Genomic DNA, 23,383 nt, shown 5'->3' with positions numbered 1-23,383 from the left:
CTAATACAGAATAATGGGTAAACTAGTTTGGGTAACTTCCCAAAATAATTGGGTTTTCCAGGAACATTACAGAAGATAAACAGCAAGATCAATAAGTCCTGAGGTTGCAAGAGTCATTATTGATTTATGACCTTGCTTACTTCCCAGCAAAATAATTGCTATAGAGAAGCTGGCTCACGTTTACAGATCATAATAATCTTATGAGAAAGTCTTTCTTAGCCCAACGTTTAAGCACTCAAAATAACAAATGATAAAAAAATAGCTTATTATTGTGCTAAAATTTATAATTGGTAATACCTACCATTCCCTTTTCACCTACCTTATGGCACATGCTTTAAGTGAATATAAAAATTTTTTTAAATCATCAAAACAATTCTATTGCAAGAGCTATTGTTAACCTTACTTCATAGGTTAGGAAAATTGTACTTCAAAGATGTCCAGTAACTCGTCCAAGGTCACATACACCCAGAAATTTGCAGAGCCAGGATTCAGACTCAGTGTTCTTTTCCCATGCTTTAGTGCTTCTTAAGATCATATAGGTTTGGCCTAGAGAGAGTTTAACAGACTTTCCGAAACTTAGGATGCTTGGCAGAAACAATCATTTTCATATTTATGACATCAGTACAATTTTTACCTGACGGTGGAATTCCCATCACCATTTCCAGAATACCAACATTCTTGGGAAGGTATATCTGAAGACAGACAATAGTCAAGCAGTCAAAGACCCATGAGAATAGATAATGCATGACTTGATCAGTGGAAGTGTTGATGTTAATATTGATTCAATATTCAATATTAATTAAATCTCTTCCTGCCCTAAGATTTCCTTCTTTAATTCATTGCTTTTTGTTGTTGTTGTTGTTACGTACACCTTTGTATGGTTATTCTTTCTTATGGCCCATGGAGTGGTGCTTAACTCATCCCAACCATAGACAAACCTTCTGGAAATCGTGCTAATGCACAGCTGTAAGTAAGAAATTTGTATAGTTGACCTTGTTTCACTGCTATGCACACGAGGTACTAAGAAATTAGATGGCTTTCTAAAAGTCTGAGGCACGGGTGAACAGTGAGTGAAGTCTTTGTCTTTCATGCCATTCAATAATGAGAGCCATTACATTTCCTACAAATGCTTTGCAGCCACTCCGATAGGAATGATATGAGAGCCTAAAAGAAGACGTCTCACATGGTACCTATTCTCTTATTATCCACCACTGATGATTGGTTGAGTGTAGAAGACTATACCTCCTCTATGTTGTCCATAGTCCAAAGGAGCACAAGACTAGATATTCTAAAAGAAAGAACAAAGATTTGGAGAGAAGTTGATTTCTCCATTTCTACATTATCCACTTCTTGAAATTCTTGTCTTCTTTTTCTCTCATTTTTCAGGAATAAGAAGAGATCAGAGATACCAAGGCCATAGATGGGGCTTTAGAGAAGTACTTTTCAGGGATCACCAGTGCTCTGGTGCCAAGGTATGTACAGGATGGTAGATGAATTATTCCATGACTTTTCACATACCTGTTTTGCATAAAGACGTAATGGTAAGTAAGTTGTCTATATCCTCCATTAGACTTTAAGATCACTGACGACAAGAGACTGTGTCTGTTTTACTTACCATTTTATCCCCATCACATCAAATAGTAGCTAGCACATAATAGACAATTAGAAAATACTTGTTCAATAAATGAATACAAGAGAAAGTTACCATAGCCATTAGCCACAGGCGCTCCGCACACCCACTGATCTAAGCTACCATAAGTGGTGAAAAGGAAGGACTGAGAACTTGAATTTCCAGATTCTACCTTCATTCTATGGAAAAAGCAGCAGAACTAACTTGGCCTTGGATCCTCTTCCTATTACCTCGGTGGGTGGAGGGTGAGGTCCTGTCCAGTTTATTTCAATTACCTAAATGTGGATTTATCATGAAGCTAATAAAGCTTGCACAGTTCCAAGTCCATAGAAGAGGCCTGAGCAAGATATTCACATCCCGTATTTTAGTAAAAATTGCAAAATAAGCTATTTTAACCATAGTCAGGTAAGCCATTGACTCCTTTCAGGACAACTTTCCTTCTGTCACATTTGCACTCATGCCAGGTAGCAATGGAGTGGCCACAGACATTTTGGGGAATTCTGTTAGAGGGAACTTGAGTTGGGCTTAATTTTAATATAGAGTTAGTGAAGTATATTTATGTGGGAATATATATGGGACAGTCAGTGCCATGTAGAGTTAAGGTATTGTTAGCCAGTCAAGAGTAAGAATGGCTTCCAGAAATACTCCTGGCACTGCTATGCCAGTGCAAGGCCAGAGATTGTAATGTAATAATGACACAATAGTCTTCAGGCCCCACGGATCTTAGATCTGGCTCTGGCCAATAACTCTCACTCCAAGGTAATGCGCCCATGTCCCCATGTTGGGAGTGGCTCGACAGGAATACAAATGTAACACTTCCCCTTTAAATACTTCCGCTTTCCTTATCAGTTTCCTTCTTTCCCAGCTATCTCTCCTGTCTTCATCTGGTCATGTTCCAGGATTCCCTCTGCATCCAAAGATATTTCAAATCGTTTTATTAACATTCAATGATTCAATGATTATGGATATTAATTATGAAGATTAAATGCTAGAGTCAGCAGTCATCAGAGGAATTATACTCCACCTGTATTTTGTAAAGAATAACCCGTAGCAAAACTAAATAATATCTATTTCCATGATTAAAGGACAACTATATACGTACTATGAAACATGTGTTTGAGAAATATGCAGGTGTAGTGTTTCAGGTAGGTTGTGAATTGATGGGTGGAAACAGTGCACAGACAAACATACAATTAGGATAGATGTTCCTAATTATTCTACCGAGGCTATAGAAAAAGGTGACCACACAGAGCACGAGCAGAGATGCAGTTTACGTTTACATGGATTTCCTGTCATTCTGGCTTTACTATGGGATACAGAACTGCCTATGTCACTCTCCATGCAGGTAGAATTCTTCCAGAATTGAGAAATAAGCCGGATCTTGCTATACTACTACCTTCTGAATTTTATGTCCTTATGTTACATTCCAGAAGAACTTACACCAATTACTCTATTTAAGAAATTTATTTTACAAACATGAGATTTTTATGATGTGCTGGGTATTTTCCATTGCTTGACCCACATCCATTCTGACCCCGCCCTGGTCTGCTTCCCAGGAAACTGGCTTGTACGAACTGTACCAATGGGCTTCATTACCCTCTGGCTTCACGTTGGGCTCAGCCAAATGGACGCTGGCTGAAATGGGAAAATGGGAGAATGAGGATGGGATATTTTATTTCTTGGTCTTCCTTTCTACAGGATCACCATGGGTCAACTGCTCCTCTCTCCTGAAGCCCGCAGCTTCTGTCAGGAAGCCCTCTTCCTATAGCTCTCCTCTCTGAGTTCCAACAGCTGTGCCCTCCTCTTGACTTTTTAGGCCAAAGGGTGGTTATAGGTCTCACTATTGCCAGATGTAGTGAACTACACTACCCTTTGCTGATTTTCTTATCCCTTGTGCCCATGTACTTGTAAATATCCCTTTTATTAAACTCTCCCCAAATTGCCCAGTTTGAATTATGCCCTTTATTCTGCTGAAATTCTGACCAAAAACAGAAAACAAACAAACAAAAAAACCCACTCCACAACAGCAAGGTCACATCCTCATCTTCATGAGAGAGAGCAGAGTCAGCATCTCAGGATCCCCAAACCCCATCTCCTCTCAGAGTACTCCAGGGTCACAATAAGCCCGTACTCCCACAGAGGCACCCTTTCCGGGGAGGGTTTTAGAGAATGTCAGAACTCCACGTTAGAGAAAACAAGGGTTATGATGTACAGCTGGAGAGCACAGTGGTATAGCTAGGGAGCAAATGTGAACAGGAAACACTAAGGTATTTTGGTTTTAAATTTTGAACATGAACCAACAAGCTTGCTATTTCTTATGTAGCTGATTATTTCGTTTTATTATTCAAGACTGATGATTCAGTTTTGCAATATAGGAAAAAGGTAACTGGCATCATTAACACATTATATTTATTTGCCATACCACTACAAGTTGGATTATCTCAGCAAAATTAATGTTCCTGTCAAAACACTTTTAGGCCATCTTTAGCAAGCAAGACGTTTTTAAACTAGTGCAATCGTCTAACAATCATTAGTAAATGAGACATTAATAGAACTTGTAGAAAGAAGTAGAGATCTGACACTGATTTGCAAGTTCTTTACTCCAGATAAAATCCTTCTGTGGCCAGCCTGTCACAAGCCAGTGACCAGCAAGGACTGTGGCTGGAATTATGTTTATAAATCAATAAATAAATAGCTCTCTACTCTCGAATTGAATACACTGAAATCTCCAAATCTGCTTTTTATTCGTTTTTCTTTTGACTCCTTTTACCACACATCACTGGGTATTTGAGTAAAGCAAAGAGATCAGGATACATGCGCAACAACAAAAATAAACCTCAGAGAAAAGAGACAAGTTGAAAAGCAAAAGCACTTAGTATTTTTAAAAGATTAACAATGCTATTTTATTGGTGAAACAGGAAAAGAAGACAGCAAAAAAAGAAGAAAGAGCAAGCACCAGCTTTACGAAATAAATGAAGACAATGACTGCTGAATTTTTTTCTCGCATGTGGACAATGGAATGTGAAGTCAAGAAAATCTTTCCGAGGGGCACCTGGGTGGCTTAGTTGGTTAAGCATCCGACTCTTGATCATGGTCATGATCTCAGTCATGAGCTGCCAAGACTTTGGGCTTTACACCGAGTGTGAAGCCTGCTTAACATTCTGTCTTGCTGTCCTTCTGCCCCTGCCCCTCTCTAAAAAGAAAATCTTCCAGAAAACGTATCACAAAGAGGATGGGGTGGGATGGAAAAGGCAAGAAGGTTCTAGCATGTATGGCTTACATCCATTTGGTCATATGGTCCAGCTCAAAATTCTCTACTAAGAGAGTTTCTTTTCTTTTGTTCTAGTGACTTTTACACAGACACAGAGCAAAGGGAAGTAACTGTCTTTTGATTGGCAGGAAGAGTGACCTGTTTCTCAAATATCCCAAGCAGCTTCTTTTCCAGCTTCTAGTTCTAGGTGGGAACTGCTAAATGCCAACATTCAGCCCTGAGGTTTCTCCAAAACCTACTATACATTAATATGTATATTAATACCTACTGTACGTTCTAATTTTCCATAGTAGTCTTCCAAATACTCAAAGTTGGGGTGCCTGGGTGGCTCAGTCAGTTAAGCATGCAACTCTTGGTTTTGGCTCAGGTCATGATCTGATGGTTCATGACTTTGAGCCCCACATCGGGCTCTGCGCTGACAGTGTGGAGCCTGCTTGGGATTCCCTCTTTATCCTTCTCTCTGCCCCTCCCACTCTCTGTCCTTCTCTCCAAATACACAAATAAAAGTAAAAAAAGAACAAAAACTCGAAGACAGAAGACACTAGGCTATGATCATTTTCTTTTTGAAAGTCATAGTTTTCCATCTTTACCCACTTACCGTGGAAGAAATTGAAGAATTTCTCTAAAGACTTTGAAAGCAATACTGTGAACGAGCAGGGGAAGTACAGGACTCTGGGGCTCAGGGGTGTTTCTATCCCTTTTTACTTTCTTGTTTGGGTACCAGCCAAGGGTTTTGAAAAGTCTTGACAAGTTCTGTAGGAAGGCAGTGTCATACAATACGCCATGTCAGATGGTATGTAAACATTTCTGTATTCCCCAGAAAAAAAGGTGCTGCTTCTTCACTCATTTTTGTTGTTGTCGAATCAATACTTATTGAATGTTTACTATGCATAAACTTTTATTCTAGGCATAGGCTAATCAGGAGGGGACAAAGAGGACATAATTCCCAACCTCAGGAAACTCACAGTCCTTTCAGATGGGCACTGGATAACTCACGTTTGCTGTTACCTGTATATCTCTTTCCAGACTTCAGAACCCTCTTCTGTTGGATAGTCCAAACATATCACCTTTTTTTTTGTCTCTTCCCCTTTCATGCTTCCATCCTCCAGTGTCCTGTCCCCTGGCCTGCATTTCCCTTCACCTGCTCACATGTACTTTTCTTCCTTAATATTTCTTCTCCGTCATTTAGGAACCCTTTGTCACTTCACAATCCCTGACATATAGTTAGTGCTGTATACAATCTCAGAGAATGAATGAGTATCTAAATGGACTAAGGTCGCATATAAATGAGTTTTAAGACTGTGCGGGCAGAGGTTTGCAGAGGTAGAGGAAAGAATATTTTGGTTGGAGTAAGTTTGGAAGGTCTCATCACACACAAACACACACACACACACACACACACACACTTTTGAAAAACTCAAGTAACATTACATCTTCCTATGATCCTTGAGACATAAAATCCTTTGCCTCAGTAGGCATTCAACAAACATCTGACTGTTTGATGCCCTAGAGTTCACATGACTGTTACAAAAGCATTGACTGACTGAATTTACGTAGATTGAGTATTCATTTCAAAAATGTTTTTTTAAGTTTTTTTTAATGTTTATTTATTTCTGAGAAAGAGAGACACAGAGTGCAAGCAGGGGAGGAGCAGAGAGAGAGGGAGACACAGAATCCAAAGCAGGATCCAGGCTCTGAGCTGTGAGCATGGAGCCCAATGCAAGGCTTGAACTCATGAACCATGAGAACATGACCCGAGCCGAAGTCGGATTTTTAACTGAGTGAGCCACCCAGGCACCCCTTATTTCAAAAATGTTTTAAGATGGATTTTTAATACACTTTGTGTTAGCTTTGAAATCCAAGTGGCCACTGCAGCTTTGTGGCTTTTAAATCAAGCCTTATTTGTTACTCCTCATGAAGTGATTTTATAGGTTGTTGACTATTTTATGGGACATTCTTGCTATCTGTTGTTCTCTGAATTGCATGCTGATCCCTGCTGGAGAAGGGTAACAGTGCTGTAAGTATATTTTATCCTCTTGTTGTGTACTTTTATTGTAGACAGGCCTAAGAAAATCAGATGATGTTAATATATCTATACACTGAACAATTCCTGGGACCAGTGGAAATGACCAGGTTTCTTGGGATGAAAACAGAGATCACAGCTTTCTCTGACAACTCTCTCTCTCTCTCTCTATCTATCTATCTCTGCCTCAGAAGGTCCACCTCATTAACTGCACCGTCTCCCCTAGATTTCTTCCTGATGTGCAGCTTGAAAATCTCCCACACCTCTATGATGCAGTCTTTATACTTGTCTCCTGAGCTCTGCAGGACATAAGCAGTTCATTCCACCTCATAATATTCGTGACAAATTCAAACTTTCTAAATAACTCTTCCATGAATCTAAGGGGAATGGAGAACTTACAGAAGGATAACAAGCATCTCAATGTACAGACTCCTGATCCTGATACTACAAGTCTAGCCAGAGATCAACTTCTTTGACCGTATTAACTCAGGACCTGATCTTATTCCTTCCCACTCTCCAGGTTTGGAATGCTAGAAACCATACATTCAGCAATCTAGAAGGTTAAGGTTAAGGTTAAAGGGTAGCTTCTGACAGGCACCTCTATGAAACCTACTGGAATGCTCCATCCTCCCCAAAGCGACTGCAGCCAACAAGCCATTCCCTGTGACTCATTTATTCATTTGTTCAGTCCACAAATAATTTTTCTTTGTTTTGAACAACTGTCAAATACATCATGATCATGGCCCTGGAGGATTTCACAGTCCAGTCGGGGGCTTCTCTGCATCCTATGACTTACAGAAAGAAAATTTCTCCCCTAACTTTCTCTGGGATTCCTTCTCTGAGTTTCAAGTCAGTTTTCACACATTCTTGAGTTGTCTCTGGCTCTGGACACTTGGGTTCTAGAAGTCCTGCCATCATCCTCAATTCCATTCCCTCTCTCGTTGTCTTTTGCCAACTATTAAGCCTAATGGTTTTTTGAAAAATCTTTTTGTTGTAAAACAATTATAGATTCACAGGAAGTTGCAAAGACACAGTACAGAGAAGTTCCACATACACTCACTCTGTTTCCCACAGTGGTTACAGCTAATGTAATTCTAGTACAATAGCAAAACCAGGAAATTGATGTTGATACAATGTGTGTGCATGGTCTCTGTCATTTTAGCATGCGTGTGCATTCATGTAGCCACCGCTGCAATCAAGATACAGAACTCTTCCATTGCCACAAAGACCCTCCTTCACTCTACGCCTTTGTAGGTACACCTGCTCCCCTTCCTCCCCGATCCCTAGCTTCTGACAACCATGAATCTTTTCGCTATAATGCTGTCATGTAAAGAATATTATACAAATGAGATCATACAGCATCTGACCTTTTGAAGTTTCTTTTGTTTTCACTAGGCGTAATGCTCTTGATATCCATCTAAGTTGTTGCAAGTCTCAATAGTTCATTTCTTTTTATTGGTGAGTAGTATTCCATAGTATGGATTGTACCACTTATTGTGTGTGATTCACCCATTGTGGGACATTTGGGTTGTGTTTGATTTTTGGCTACTACAGATAAAGTTGCTCTGAACATACACAGGTTCCCAGCTCTTTTCTTTCAGCACCTGAAAAAGACTGTTCAATTTCCTTCTTGTTTCTATGGCTTAGACAAATTTGCAGGCATACAAATGGTTTCTCCCCTATAAGCAAGGTATACTTTTTCTGTCTACTCTCAAGATTGTTGTTTCTTTGTTTTAGTTTTCAGAAGTTTAATTATGCCATGTCTTGGCATGGATTTCTTTGGGCTTCTCCTGTTTGGGGTTTGCTCAGTTTCTTGACTCTGTAGGTTTGTGTTTCTTGCCAAACATAGGACATTTCCAGCCACTGTTTCTTCTAGTTCTTTTCAGCCCCACCCTCCTCCTCCTCTCCTAGGATTCTCGTGAAGTAAATGTTACAGTTTCTGTTATATTCCCACATGTCCCCGGAACTCTATGACTTTTTTCTGTTTTTCTTTTGGTTCTCTTTAGGGAATTTCTATTGTTCTGTCTTCCAGTTTACTGATTCTTTCTCCTTCCTGTTAAAACTCAAGCTCTAGGGGTGCCTAGGTGGCTCGGTTAAGCGTCCGACTTCGGCTCAGGTGATGATCTCCAAGTTTGTGGGTTCGAGCCCCGTGTCGGGCTCTGTGCTGACAGCTCAGAGCCTGGAGCCTGCTTCGGATCCTGTGTCTCTCCATCTCTCAGCCCCTCCCCTGCTCATGCTCTGTGTCTCTCTGTCTCTCAATAATAAATAAACGTTAAAATTTTTTTTAAAAAAAATCAAGCTTTAATTTCAGCATCAGGGATACCAAACAAAATAAGATTTAATGCTTGCCTTCCAGAAGTCGACCATAGAAGGAGGGAGGGAGGAACTTACATTGTGTTACAATTGGCAATGGGCTTATGTGGTTATTGTCATGTGCACAGAATGCCACGGGAGTGAGCATAAAGGCATCTACTTTAACTTCAAGGGAAGGAAAGGTGCATCTCAGGGTGTGGAGATGATTCCCTGAAGAAACTTACTAACAGTGGATAAGCACTAGCTACCAAAGGGGCTCGTGGGCTTTTTTCTATAGAAGAAAAAGGAAGAGGAGTTTCAGATAGAACAGCCCATCCAAAGGTAAAGAGATGTGAGGCACTATGGCAGAATAAATATTCTAAAACAATGAAAGCTACGTCCTAAACAAGTGCTTCCTACATTTTAGCATGCAGATGGTTCTCCTAGAATATTTGTTAAAATAAAGATAACTGGTCCTCTCTCTCCCCCCAAGATTGCCATCTAGAAGATGTGATTAAGGGCCCTAGAGACTGGAACAAGTTCCCGAGCGATACTAATGTTGATGGTCTGAATACCGTTCATTTGAGTCAGTCTTGGTAGCAAGGACTTAGATCACCATGAAATGCTATCCAATAACTGGGTGTCAATCACATCTCCAGGGGATACTCCCATAGATTAAATGCACACTTCAAGTTACCACATCATACATCTCCATGTTTTCAGTTTAATAAAATGCAATTTGAGTAACATACAATACAGAAACTCTGACGAAAGCTGAAGGGTCACTGTATAAAGCAATGGGAAAGGAACTTATTGAACAAATGAATGTGTTAAAGAAGATTAGACGAGAAATTATTCATTTACTTATTAAGGGAATGGATTGCTTTTTGGTGGGGACTCATTAAAAAAGCATGTACATACACGAATTATAAATCATTTGGATTTGCTCATTAAAGGAGACCTTATACCAGATGATACTTGATTAGTCTATTTTTGCTTCTATGTGAACTTGAAAGGACCATTCACCCCAAGGTAGACAGGAAGCATGAAGCTTGACCACCACACAAACACCGCCAATATCCTCTCAATTGGGGAGGGGGACTGAGTCAAAGTCCTTGAACTATCTACTGTTTCTTCTCCTGGTTAATTATTGTTAAGGATATTTTCAAAGAGATCCACAAAACCATTTTTGTAATTTGGTGTGTTGTTTAAGAATTCATGGCCTCCTGATGTTTCCCTGCAGTCTGAAGATTTTTCTCTCAGCTGATGTTGTCAGGTGAATGTTGTGAAAATATGTTTAGGGCACTGTAAATGATGTCCCAGTGGGAAAACACAGCCTGAACTGATGAGTACAAAGGGCTGTTAATGAGATAAACTGTTAACTGGGATCTTTATGGGACATACGCAAGCTGGGCATTTTGAAGCCCAAATTGTGTGTATCTTTTGAAGCTGTCTTGATTTTCAAAGGCAGAATTTAGCACGTAGAAGTATTAAAGATGATATACTCCTTAAACCATTCTTCCTTCAGTACTACTGGATACTATGTGACTCTGGTGAGCCTTGGAAGACATCACTTCTATTTAAAAGCCAAGCTCATGAGGAAAGGAAGGGATTCTTCACAGACTTTCCACATTATACTGACAAGGCCAATGTTATACACACACAGGACATGACCGAGTGGCATTTGATAGATGAACAAGTGTTAACTGATTGAATGAAACAAGCCCCAAAATACAATTTCATGCCATTGTAACTGTCTACATGTGCATGGCCTGATCATCCTACACATTACGATGTAATTTATAAAGTAAAACATAAGCATCCAATTTATAATCATCAATCATTAAGAGAAAATACAGATTACAGGAGCAATATAAAAGTTTATGAATTATGTCCAAATTTAGCATTGCTTTTCTGTTTTCCATGAACCATGAAATCATGTTTAATCTGTTAATCAGTTTTACCTTTCCACTCTTGTGTGAAGCCACACGTTTTCTTCAGAAGGAACTATCTTTTAATGCTGTCTAATTTTGCTGATACATTTCAAAGCATTAACTAGATACACTCTTGTTTATAGTGTATACTGTTTAAAGCGAGCAAAAATAATGATTATGCTAACACTAGTACCTATTAACAGTTGGAGCTAGACTATAAGGAGCCTGATTGGTGGTAATGACCTAAAACTTCCAGATTAAAAATAATGCTTTCATTATGAGATATACTGAAAATTGCTATGACTCTAAGTGAAGATCCCAGCACGATGGAGCCTGTGCTTGGTTTTCTTCAACCACTCCCATGAGACCTGATAAGAACTCAAGAAGCTGCAAAGTGTGAAGTCTGCATATTCTTTACTGACCCTGAAAAGGATTTGCCTGAGAGATGAACAAAAAGCAAACAGAAGAGCCGAGACCTGCATCAAGGAGATCCGGGCCCAATCCAGAGAACGTCATGCTTGAGGTTTTGCTCTCCAAACTGTTTACTTGGGTATCACAAAGAGGTGATTGGTCTGCTGTTTTATTTCATGCATATGAAGCAATGTATCTATTTTCCTTGAATGGACTGGGTATTTAAACAGAAATTTCAGTTGGGATTTTGTTCTCATTCACAGACCTGGGGAACAAAGCAATCTGTTGTAGAAGTCTGTATCATCACTTCCATTGAAAAAGGGATCTGGGTTTCTCAGTTATAAAAGGGTCACATACAGTAAAACGTTGGTTTGTGAGCATAATTCGTTCCAGAAACATGCTTGTAATCCAAAGCAAATTTCAAGAATCATTGGCTCAGTTGTGATCATGTGATGTTTGGTATCATCTATTACTCGGATTGCAAGACATCGCTGGTTTATCAAGTTAAAATTTATTAGAAATGTTTGCTCATCTTGCGGAACACTTGCAGAACAAATTACTCGCAATCCAAGGTTTTACTATACTTGGGAGAATGCCTTTACCACCATCAACTGAAATAGGTTTAGAATGAGTTGAAATGTGACTTTAAAAAAAACTTGCTTCTAATAAAACTCAAACGAATAAAGAGGACCTATGTTCCTGAGTTACATCATTAAAAAACAATGCGGATTATGTAGAGCAATAGAATTCTCATATATTGCTGATGGAAACGAACATTTGGTACAGTCACTTTGGAGAACTGTTTAGTAGTATCTACTAAAGCAAAATATACACATACCCTCTGACACAGCAGTTCTGGTCCAACCCCCCCAAATGTGTGCTTATATCTACAAAAGATATGTACAAGAATATGTATAGAGCAGTATTCGAAACAGTAAAAAACTGAAAACCAAGCCGACTGTCCATCGGCAGTAGATTGGATAAGTAATTTGGGCTATGTTCATCCAGTGGAGCATAACACAGCAACAAAAAAATAATAAATTACAGCTACACACAACAATATAAATATTGTGGAGTAAAAGTATCCACACACAAAAGAGTAAATAAGGTATGATTCCATTTATATAAAATTCCAAAAGAGGGAAGATTAATCTACATCACAAGAAGTCAGGAAAGCAGTTGCCTTTGGGCAAGGTTTTTGACTCAGAGAGAATAGGAGGGAGTCTAATGAAACATTGTAAATGTGTTATATCTTAGCGTGGGTAAAAAATTCATCAAGTTGTATACACTTAAGATCTGTGCACTTTACAATTTGTAAATTATACCTAGTTTTAAAAAATTAATTTAAAAAACAGTGTGCTTGGACCTTGGCAAGACATGTCTTCAGCCAGTTAATATATAATACTATAGCCCTAATTTTTATAAGGGGCTAAAAAGAAGAAATATATTGTTTAATAAAGGACATTAAGTAACATACTAAACAGTGTATTTGATTATGTTTTTGCAAAAGACCAAAATGTTATTTACTTAATTACCAACATGCAGTATCATCCTTTCACTTACTTTTTTTTTTTAACGTTTTATTTATTTTTGAGACAGAGAGAGACAGAGCATGAACGGGGGAGGGGCAGAGAGAGGGGGAGATACAGAATGGAAGCAGGCTCCAGGCTCTGAGCCATCAGCCCAGAGCCTGACGCGGGGCTCGAACTCACTGACAGTGAGATCGCGACCTGAGCCAAAGTCGGACGCTCAACCGACTGAGCCACCCAGGCGCCCCATTTCACTTACTTTTTAAGGCAAAAAGTTTTGCTTAGTATTCATTCATTCATTCATGCAATAAATACTAATTTATTATTTTCCAAGAATTCATTTCCTCAGAAAACGTATTTTTCTTTTTTACTTAGCTATAAGGAAACAAAATAAATCCAAGTAGTGTTTAAATCTTTTAAGTATTTTATACTAGGTGTCTGTTAATGAATTTCCATTCTTTTCTTATGTTCTATTGTCAGCCTTTATAGCTTTTTTTTTTTTTTCAACGTTTATTTATTTTTGGGACAGAAAGAGACAGAGCATGAACGGGGGAGGGGCAGAGAGAGAGGGAGACACAGAATCGGAAACAGGCTCCAGGCTCTGGGCCATCAGCCCAGAGCCCGACGCGGGTCTCGAGCTCATGGACCGTGAGATCATGACTTGGCTGAAGTCGGATGCTTAACCGACTGCGCCACCCAGGCGCCCCAGCCTTTATAGCTTTTAGCTTGAACAGAAAATACAGAAGATAAACATATTCAAATCTCTCTCTCTCTCATGCATAGAAGCAAACACATACATGGAAATAATAAAGAAATGTGAAAAAATTCCACCATGAAAACAGTTTAGATATATTTATGTCATATGAGTTTGTCTTCAGACTCTCAATGCAAATTTTTCTTAAAGACCTAAGTGACAGATTTTGCTTTTTTACGTAAGCACCATGGACCAAGTTCCCTGCTTAATAATTTTGTCGTTTATCTCACTGGGCAGATGCCTGTCCTTGATTTCCAGTGGTCTATGTCAATTTCTATGAAATGTCAAAGCTGGATAATAGCAAAGATGTTGGGAGTCAAACTTGCCATCATTTGCTAGTTGGACTCCCAGCACATTTAATATTTACTGAATGCCCATAAGGAGGCATGAAATTGTATTAGAACTTATGTCTTATACCAAATTCTAATTTTGGCTCTTTTTGGTATATAATTCAGGTTGACATGTCAATGAAATATTGAAAGAGGTAATTATATTCATGACTTTTGGGGGAAGTTTCTAGCTGGGAATGAGGCTAGATCTCTGGTTTGAGAGAGACAGAATAAAATACAAATAATAAATAAAAAACAATTAAAATAAAATATATGGCTATAAATATAAATAACCACAGTCAAATAATAAATAATAAATAATTTATGCTATTTACTTAAATTTTATAGTATTATTAAAAAGTCCTTTATTGAACACCTGCTATGTTCCTGGGATTTAATGAGATGGGTCACAAGTCACCTGGTCTATGGAGCAAAAAATCAGACAGGAGAGAGAATTATTAAATTGAGTCAGAGAGTATGAGGGCAGGGGAGAGTTTGGTGTTAATCTTGTGAGTCACATTCCTAAACTTTCAACTTCTAATCTTTTTATTCTTTTCACACCCAGCAGTGCCAGATTAAAACAGATAATTATAATTAGATTCTACTATCATTCTAATGACTCCTCCATCTGCTTTGCCAACTTAATTTTCTCTGGCCTTGAAGTGAAGCTTTTAACAGGGACATGGGAAGAAGGAGCAAATTTGTGGAAAGAAACTATTCTATTTAAAATATATTGAGTTTGAGGTAAGCATCGAGGGAAAATCGGGTGAAGGTCAAGTGAAATGGGAACACAGATGTAGCAATCAATCAATATTAGACGAACGGTCATGATGCCAGTAAGAAAGGCAGAGTGTAAGGACCTCCACAAAGCCAATCCCCCTCCCCCAATAAAAGTAGTGGGATTTCTGGCAAAAATGTCAAGGGGCGCCTGCACGGCTCAGTCGGTTAAGCATCTGATTCTTGATTTCAGATCAGATCATGATCTGCACTGACAGCGTGGAGCTGCTTGGGATTCTCTCTCTCTGCCCCTCCCCTGCTCACACTCGCTCTCTCTCTCTCTCTCAATAAATAAGTAAAATTAAAAAGTCAAAATCAATGTTTGCAGAACTCTGGAAATTAACCAAAGGCTTGCAACTATCTGAAGAACATTTATTTTCACTGTTCACATTCCAGCAGCCACACAATCATAAGGAAAACCAACAGCCTCGCATACACTGGACAGGGTAGATTGTGTTAGGAACCCCTTCAAAACACCATTTTCAGAGAATTGTCATTAGTTGATCTGTCTGGCAGATACATAGAAATCCCCATTCTCAGAGCTTGTCTTTATTTGGCTTGACTCAGACTTCACTAAGTGCAAACAGCCTTTTCCCTGGAGGCCTTTGTGAAAATAATCAGCAGCAATTGTTGAACAATGAGGCTGCGGAGGTAGTGATGACAATTGGAGCAAACAAGAAGCTAGCCAAAAAAACAAAAAAAAAGAAAAGTTAGAGAATAAGATGGTCATAGGGAACTTCGAAAAGCTCCAGCACTTTCCCTGAGAATCTATAAGGCCATGCACATGCACGGGGCAGTGTATAATCCCAAGAGTGTGCTCACGTCCAGGAAAGATCTGCGAAGGCTACAAACGCTCACCTTTAGCAGGCATTGAAGTTCTGTACAAGCAGAAAGTGAAAGCTGTGATAACATCATAAGACACCTGGCTAAGTGTTGAAGGCACAGCTCAAAACATACAGAGTCGTCTGCAAAGACCAGGAGAATTATTGGCTCCAGGCATTTAAGGAAATTTCAGTCTAATCATTAGCTGAATATTAAGCCCACAGAACAGAAACGTCTATGGCCACACATGACAAAGAAGACAGACTTTACAGAATTGGTTTATAAAAAGGACTAAGCAAACAATAACAACTACAACAAGTAGCGACAACAATAACAAACCCTGGGGAGAGGGAAGAATCTGATTTCCAGTTACCACAGTCTACTATTTCCAGTTTTCAACAAATAATTATGTGACGTGAGAAGAAACAAGGAAATATGGCCCATACATGGAAAAGAAACAGTCAATGGAAACTGTCCTTGAGGAAACTCAGACATTGGACCTATTCCCCTAATTTTCAATCAGCTACATTGAACATATTGAAAGGACCAAAGAAGACCATGAGAAATGAACTAAAGGAAAGTATGGGAATGATGTCCCACCAAAAAGAGAATATTAACGAAGAGATAGAGTTGATGTTAAAAAAAGAACCAAATAGGGGCGCCTGGGTGGCTCAGCCAGTTAAGCGTCTGACTTCGGCTCAGGTCATGGTCTCATGGTCCATGGGTTCGAGCCCCGCGTCGGGCTCTGGGCTGACAGCTCAGAGCCTGGAGCCTGCTTCGGGTTCTGTGTCTCCTTCTCTCTCTGCCCCTCCCATGCTTCTGCTCTGTCTCTCTCTGTCTCTCAAAACTAAAAATAAATGTTAAAAAAAATTTAATAAAAAGAACCAAATAGAAAACTTAGAGTTGAAAAGTACAATACTGAAAATGAAAAATGTCATAGAGGAGCTCAACCTCAGGTCTGAGCTGGTATCAGAGAAAAACAGCACACTTGCATAAAGGCCATTTGAGTTTCTCAAGTCTGAGGAACAGAAAGAAAAATATAATTTAAGAACACTGAACAGGGGCACCTGGGTGGCTCAGTCAGTTGAGTGTCTGACTTCAGCTCATGTCATGATCTCACAGTTTGTGGGTTTGAGCCCCACATCACACTTGGCACTGACCTGCTTCAGACTCTCTGTCTTCCTCTCTCCCTGCCCCTTCCCCTCTTGTTCTCCTTCTCAAAAATAAATAAACATGAAAACAAACAAACAAACAAACAAAAACACTGAACAGAGCCTTAGAGAGGTGTGGGACACCATCATACACATCAACATACACATACTGGAAGTCTCAAAATAAGAGGAGACAGGAAACAGAATGAAAGACTATTTGAAGAAATAATGGCTGAAAACTTCACGAATTTCATGCAAAAGGTTAAAATACACATCCGACATGCTCAATGAAATCCAAGTAGCATAAATTCAAAGGTATCCACACCTCCACACACCATAAGCAAACTGTCAAAGGTCAAAGGCAAAGAGAGAATCTTGAAAGCAGCAAGAGAAAAGTCAATCATCACACACAAAGAGCCTCAATAAGATTAACAACTGCTTTCTATGATAAAAACAAGGAGGCCTGAAAACAGAGAGAGGACATATTAAGTTGCTGGGTTGGGGGGGAAGATGAGTCAACCCAAAATTCTGTATTTGGCAAAACTATCAGAGAGACAAAGGGTGTCAAAATGGAAAAGCTTAAGACTGTGAAGCCAGGGGGCACCTGGGTGGCTCAGTCTGTGAAGCCTCTGACTCTTGACTTCGGCTCAGGTCGTGATCTCATGGTTTGTGGGTTCAAGCCCCGCATCAGGCTCTGTGCTGATGGCTGGGAGCTGCTTGGGATTCTGTCTCTCCTTCTCTCTGCCCTCACCTGCTTGTGCTTTCTCTATCTCAAAATAAATAAATAAACTTAAAAAAAAACTGTGAAGCCAGGCTGTAGAATTATCATGAAAATGGATGGTAAAGTCACCAGGAATAATTACAAAGAAGGGGATGGAGAGGGAACGCTGAGCCAGGTGCTGGAAAGACCAAGTAAAGTAAGAAAATATCCCGGAGGTTCAGAGATGCTAAGTGCTCTTCCCAAGTTTTCCCTAGAAAGAAATTGACGAGGTAGCTGAACGAGGAAGTCACCTCCTTCCGACTTCAAAGCCCATGTTTTCGTCATTACACAGTGATGTGTACTTAAAGCATGTTAATGTTTTAATTCTGAAGGAGGTTACACAGTTTTTTTTTTTTTTTGTTCCATTTTGAAGGTGCTTTGTGACTAAATAGCATAGCTAGGCAGTCAATGAGTGTGATGATGTAATGTTCTCTTCCTAGGATGAAATTGTACAATGCAGTCACTCTTTACAGATAAATGCAGGAGAATCGCACTAATAAACAAGACTGAAGATTATTTTCCCTCTTCTTCGGTTTCTTCTTATGTATAAATGCTTTTTGAGTGTACTTATTTTGTGTGCCAGAAAAAATCGGCAGAGATAATGTAGACATGCAATGAATTTAGAGGAAACATGAATGGCCAATAAATATATGAAAAGATGCTCAGTCTGACCAGTAATCATGGAAACATGGATTAAAACGACAATGAGAGAGCATCTTTTACCCACCAGACTAACCATAATTAAAAAGTATAACATTCAATCACCAGTATACAGGAGGAGGATGGGTAAACAGATAATCCTATACTGGGCTTGTGGGAATGTAACCTGGAACACAGCCACTTGGGACACCAGTATGACTGTAAAATGAGAAAGGTGTTAACCCTGTAACCCAGCATTTCCCATTCTGGGTACACACCCGACAGAAACATCTGTACATGCACACAGGAGGACACACAAATAGATGTGTATCACACCCTTGTTGGAAGCAGCAAAAAGTTTAGGAATGGCCCAAATGCCAATTAATAAAGAAATCTTCATGCAATGCATTGCTATCTATATAAAAGAAAGGGACCCCGGTATGTGAATCAATAAGAAGAGGTCTAAAACACTTAATATTAAATTTATTATCTATTTGAGAGACAGAGAGAGAGAGAGAGAGAGCAAGCAGGGGAGAGGGACAGAGGAAGAGAGAGAATCTTAAGCAGGTGCCACATGCAGCACGGAGCCTGATGCAGGGCTCGAGCCCACGACCCTGGTATCATGACGTGAACTGAAATCAAGAGTAGGTTGCTCAACTGACTGAGCCACCCAGGTGCCCCAATATGATATTTATTATATATTTATTATTATGTTTATAATATTATTATATTTATTAAATATAAATTTAAAAAAAACAGCTGCAGAATGAAATGTATAGAATGACTCTTTATATAATTTTTTCAAAATCCCTAGAAATATTACATCTTGTTTCTGGATTTCTATTGATGTATGTTAAGGTACTCAAATGGATGAATATCAACTTATCATAGTGGCTGTCTCTAGGAAATGGAGAAAACAACAGGTTTGGAGATAAGATCAAAGGGGAATTTTACATCTTACTATTTTTTTTTCTAAAAATAAAAGATGCACATAAAACGTGTTTAAAAAAATACACACACATACAAAGGTCAGAAAGAAATATAGAAATTATGAACAGTTTTAAAATTGGGGACATGATAATATGGGTGTTTGTTATATATCATTCTTTTGAAAAGTATGACTTTCTTTTTTTTAATGTTTTCATTTTATTTATTCTTCTTTTTTTTTTTTTGAGAGAGAGAGAGAGAGACAGAGCGTGAGAGGGGGAAGGGCAGAGAGAGAGGGAGACACAGAATCCGAAGCAGGCTCCAGGCTGTTAGCACAGAGCCCGACACGGGGCTTGAACCCACAAACCATGAGATCCTGACCTGAGCCGAAGTTGGACGCTTAACCGACTGAGCCACCCAGGCGCCCCATCAAATACACTCTTAACACAAGTTTGAGTCAGTTAGTCCTGCGCCACTCTGGTCAAAGGCAAAGTCATGTCAGCAAACATATACAGTAAATAACCCTGTTGCCCTTGCCTCTCAGAGATGCCCGACTTTCAAACAGCATCGAAAACAACAACAAACCCCTACGTTGTTTTTAATCAAAAAGTTTAAAATGATGCCAACAGGATACCAGCTGCATAAACACCAATGTTTGTTTATACCCTCATCTCATTTTCATTGGGGTAGAAAATTGAGAAGGGGTCAAAGCAACTTCGGTCATGGCCTCTGCCTACAGGGGAAAGGCAGAGAGAGAGGGAGACACAGAATCTGAAGCAGGCTCCAGGCTCTGAGCCGTCAGCATAGAGCCCGACGTGGACCCGTGAGATCATGACCTGAGCTGAAGTCAGACGCTTAACCGACTGAACCACCCAGGTGCCCCAAATGTATGACTTTCTAAAGAAAACTCAAGTCGCCTAGCATTATTCTGGAAACATAGTTATTCTATCTGTCTCAAGGGAAGAGAATACTAAGGCTTTGTTAGAAGAGGTCAAGTAGGAAGAATACACACTGAATGTTCATGTTCTGTGGCTGGTTCAGACCTGTCCAGGCTGTTGTGTATACTCTCAAGCTAGCTATGTGTACTTCCTTTTTCTGTGGAAATCCCAAAGGGATCTTTAGAGAGTGATTTCATCACAAACTTAGATATTTTTAAAAGTCACCATTAAGGAGTAGAATATGAAAGAGCTAGCTGCTCTGATAAAGACCACACAAAAGAAATTCTCCCTTGAGAGAAGAAAAGCACAGAGGATAATAGAAAGAATATTTAGGTTACTTCTACTTCGCACAATCCTACTTCCAGCTGGGCAGTTTCTTCTAACACACGCTGTTCTTGTCACCGTTCTTGGAATAACTCTTGGGTCTCAGTCTGACGCTCTGTCTGTGACTATAAACAACTCTTCCTCTATAGTTAGCACAGCCACAGAATAATGACACCGCATTAGAGACATGAATCACAGCATAAATACTTTTTTATTATGATAAAATAAATCACTGGTTGTCTGTTTCTACAGGCATAGGCAGAAAATGCATTGGGTTTTCCATTTTCTTATTATGCACTGGAACTGAGACCATCATTTGTTGAATAATATGCGTTTAAAAATGTCTCAATGCCTGTAATGAAAGAGATGATATGTAATTTTGCAGATCCTTGGGCCAAGCATGGGTGACGCTTTCCTACAGAATAAAAGAAAGAGTCTTAACATCTCTAACGTGATAGATGAAGAGGTATGGTAGAAGATAGAGAAAGAACAATGGAAGGGAAGGGGGGAAATGAAGCGAAAGTCACCATAGTCTTTGCAAATATATCACCTTATGTTGAAATTAAAGCAGCAAAGGCGGGGGGCATCATCTATAGCATTTCTTTAGTTGGTTGCTGAGTTGGTGGGTTACACAATCCTGCACTCAATAGAAGAGTTTTGTGCCAATCAAGATAAACCAGGGTACACCACAGTAATAAACAACCTTCCAGCCCCAGTAGCCTAAAGGTCGATTTCTCATTTTTGTGACCATTCTAGAAGGATGGCTTGGGGCTATGCTGTTACCATCAGCCTCACTTTGAGTCTCAGGCTGATGGAGCTGCCACTAATGTAGAATATTGCCAGTCACCAGGGCAGAAGGGAAAAAAAGAGCCTCGCATGGGTTCCTAAAGCTTCTGCCAAAGGTGACTCACATCATTTCTCCTAGACACTGGTCAAGACAAGCCTGACAGCACAATGGGAAGGTGTTCGGCTCCCATATTCCCAGCCTGCTGTACCATGCTTCGGTGGATTTCATACTTACTAAGAAATCCGGTTTCCAGGGGAGCATCTTCCCATCAGGAGAGACAAAATGTGGGCTTACAATGAGAAGCAATCAAGTGGTTTTGTTAGCGATAATGCCTCTTCTCAGGGCTATGGAAGACTCATAGCTGATTCTATCCATGTATAGGAACAAGGGTATTGTTAGAAAAGGCATCGCTTTGGAAGAAAATACCTGAGAAACTCTGAGGCAGGTGGAAAAAACTAAAAGACTCCATCCATCCAAGACTTAGCCAGAGTCCCCCAAACCTACTCCTCACCCTTCCCACCACCAAGGGAAATATGGAATTATAGCCTGAAATTCTCTCTTAAAATATGAAGGACCTGAGTTACAGAACTGAAGTAAATAACGTAATTAGGGAACGCAGCACATGAACAAAGGTGAGTCCACACTCTTGGAATTTCAATCCAGCCTGCATTCCCTCACCTATCACTTTCTACCATCTCAGAGGATGTTTGTGTTTAAAGTCATCAACTTCATTCTGTCTTGTTTAGGAAGAGCACGTATCTTTCTTCCTTCTGGATGCTTTGACATCTCAGCGCCCACCTCTCCCAACTTGCAGGAGAGGTCCTTCATCAGTTCCTCTTTTCCCAAACATCTTCCATCTCTCTTTGTTGGACATTATTTGTCCTTTATTGAACAAACACTCAGATATTGAGAATGAATGGTCCAGATCTGGATCACATGTAAATTGATATATATATATATATATATATATATATATATATATATATATATAAATTGATATATATACTGATATATATATATATCTGCAATTTACCCATATATATATATGTATGTATATATATATATATACAGATATATATATATATATCTCCAGAATCTACTCCCTCTCACCATCACTACCACTACACTGTGATCCAAATTGACACTGTAATAGGCAGAATAATTACCCCCTCTCCAATGATATCCACACCCTAAGCCCTGGAACCTATGAATATGTTACCTTGCATGGCAAAAGGGATTTTACAGATGTGATTAAGAGTGTGAACCTTGAGATGGGGAGATTACTTGGATTGTCTGAGTTGGTTCAATCTAATCACATGCATCTTTCCTAGGTGGGTCAGAGAAAGATGTGACAGTGGAAGAGGAGTTAGAGAGATGGCAGCATGAGAAACATCCAACACGCTGTGGCTGGTTCTGAGATATAAGGGGCTATGTGAAAAGACTGGAGAGAGGCCTTTACAAGCTGGGATAGCCCTGAACTTACAGTCAGCAAGAAAACAGGGACCTCAATCCTACAACCACAGGAGCTGAATTCCATCAACAACCCCAAATGAGCAGGAAATAAATTCACCCACTAGAATTTCCAGAAAGGAACAGAGCCAGCCAACATCTTGATTTTTGTCCTGTGATACCTGTACCTGACTACTGACCTAGAACCTGTAAGATAATAAATCTGGATAGCTTTAAGACACTAAGTCTGTGATAATTTGTTATAGTAACAAAAAGAAACTAATACAGCCATAATCTCTTGTTTAGATTATTGCAAAAGCCTTTTCAAGTTAACTGATCTATCTGTTTCCATCCTTATCCCCCTGTAGTGTATTCTCAACATAGAGGTCAGAGTGGTCTTTTTAAAACATGTCAGACTGGGTGCCTGAGTGGCTCAGTCAGTTGAGTGTCCGACTTCGGCTCAGGTAATGATCTCGAGATTCATGAGTTTGAAGCCTCACATCTAACTGTCGGTACGGAGCCTGCTTGGGATTCTCTCTCTCTCTCTCTCTCTCTCTCTCTCTCTCTCCCTCTCTCTCTCTGCCCCTCTCCCACTTGTGTGTGTGTTTTTTTTCTCTCCCAAAATAAATACATAAA

General features: G+C 39.6%; 1 long non-coding RNA gene across 2 annotated transcripts; it reads left to right on the top strand.

Annotated features, from left to right (window-relative positions):
- Positions 1 to 613: 613 nt before the first annotated feature.
- Positions 614 to 22,842, top strand: LOC123594746. 2 transcript variants are annotated; one of them, XR_006710866.1, is made up of 3 exons: positions 614 to 966; positions 1,387 to 1,472; positions 22,630 to 22,842. It is a non-coding gene; the product is annotated as an uncharacterized LOC123594746 (long non-coding RNA). The 2 variants fall into 2 exon arrangements; XR_006710865.1 differs by lacking the exon at positions 22,630 to 22,842 and adding an exon at positions 4,549 to 5,256.
- Positions 22,843 to 23,383: the final 541 nt, after the last annotated feature.

The sequence above is a fragment of the Leopardus geoffroyi genome, chromosome X, assembly GCF_018350155.1.
Source record: "Leopardus geoffroyi isolate Oge1 chromosome X, O.geoffroyi_Oge1_pat1.0, whole genome shotgun sequence".
In the NCBI taxonomy this organism is placed as follows: Eukaryota; Metazoa; Chordata; class Mammalia; order Carnivora; family Felidae; genus Leopardus; species Leopardus geoffroyi.
Note: the sequence above shows the minus strand (reverse complement) of the source record. Positions and strands in the feature narration are given on the sequence as shown.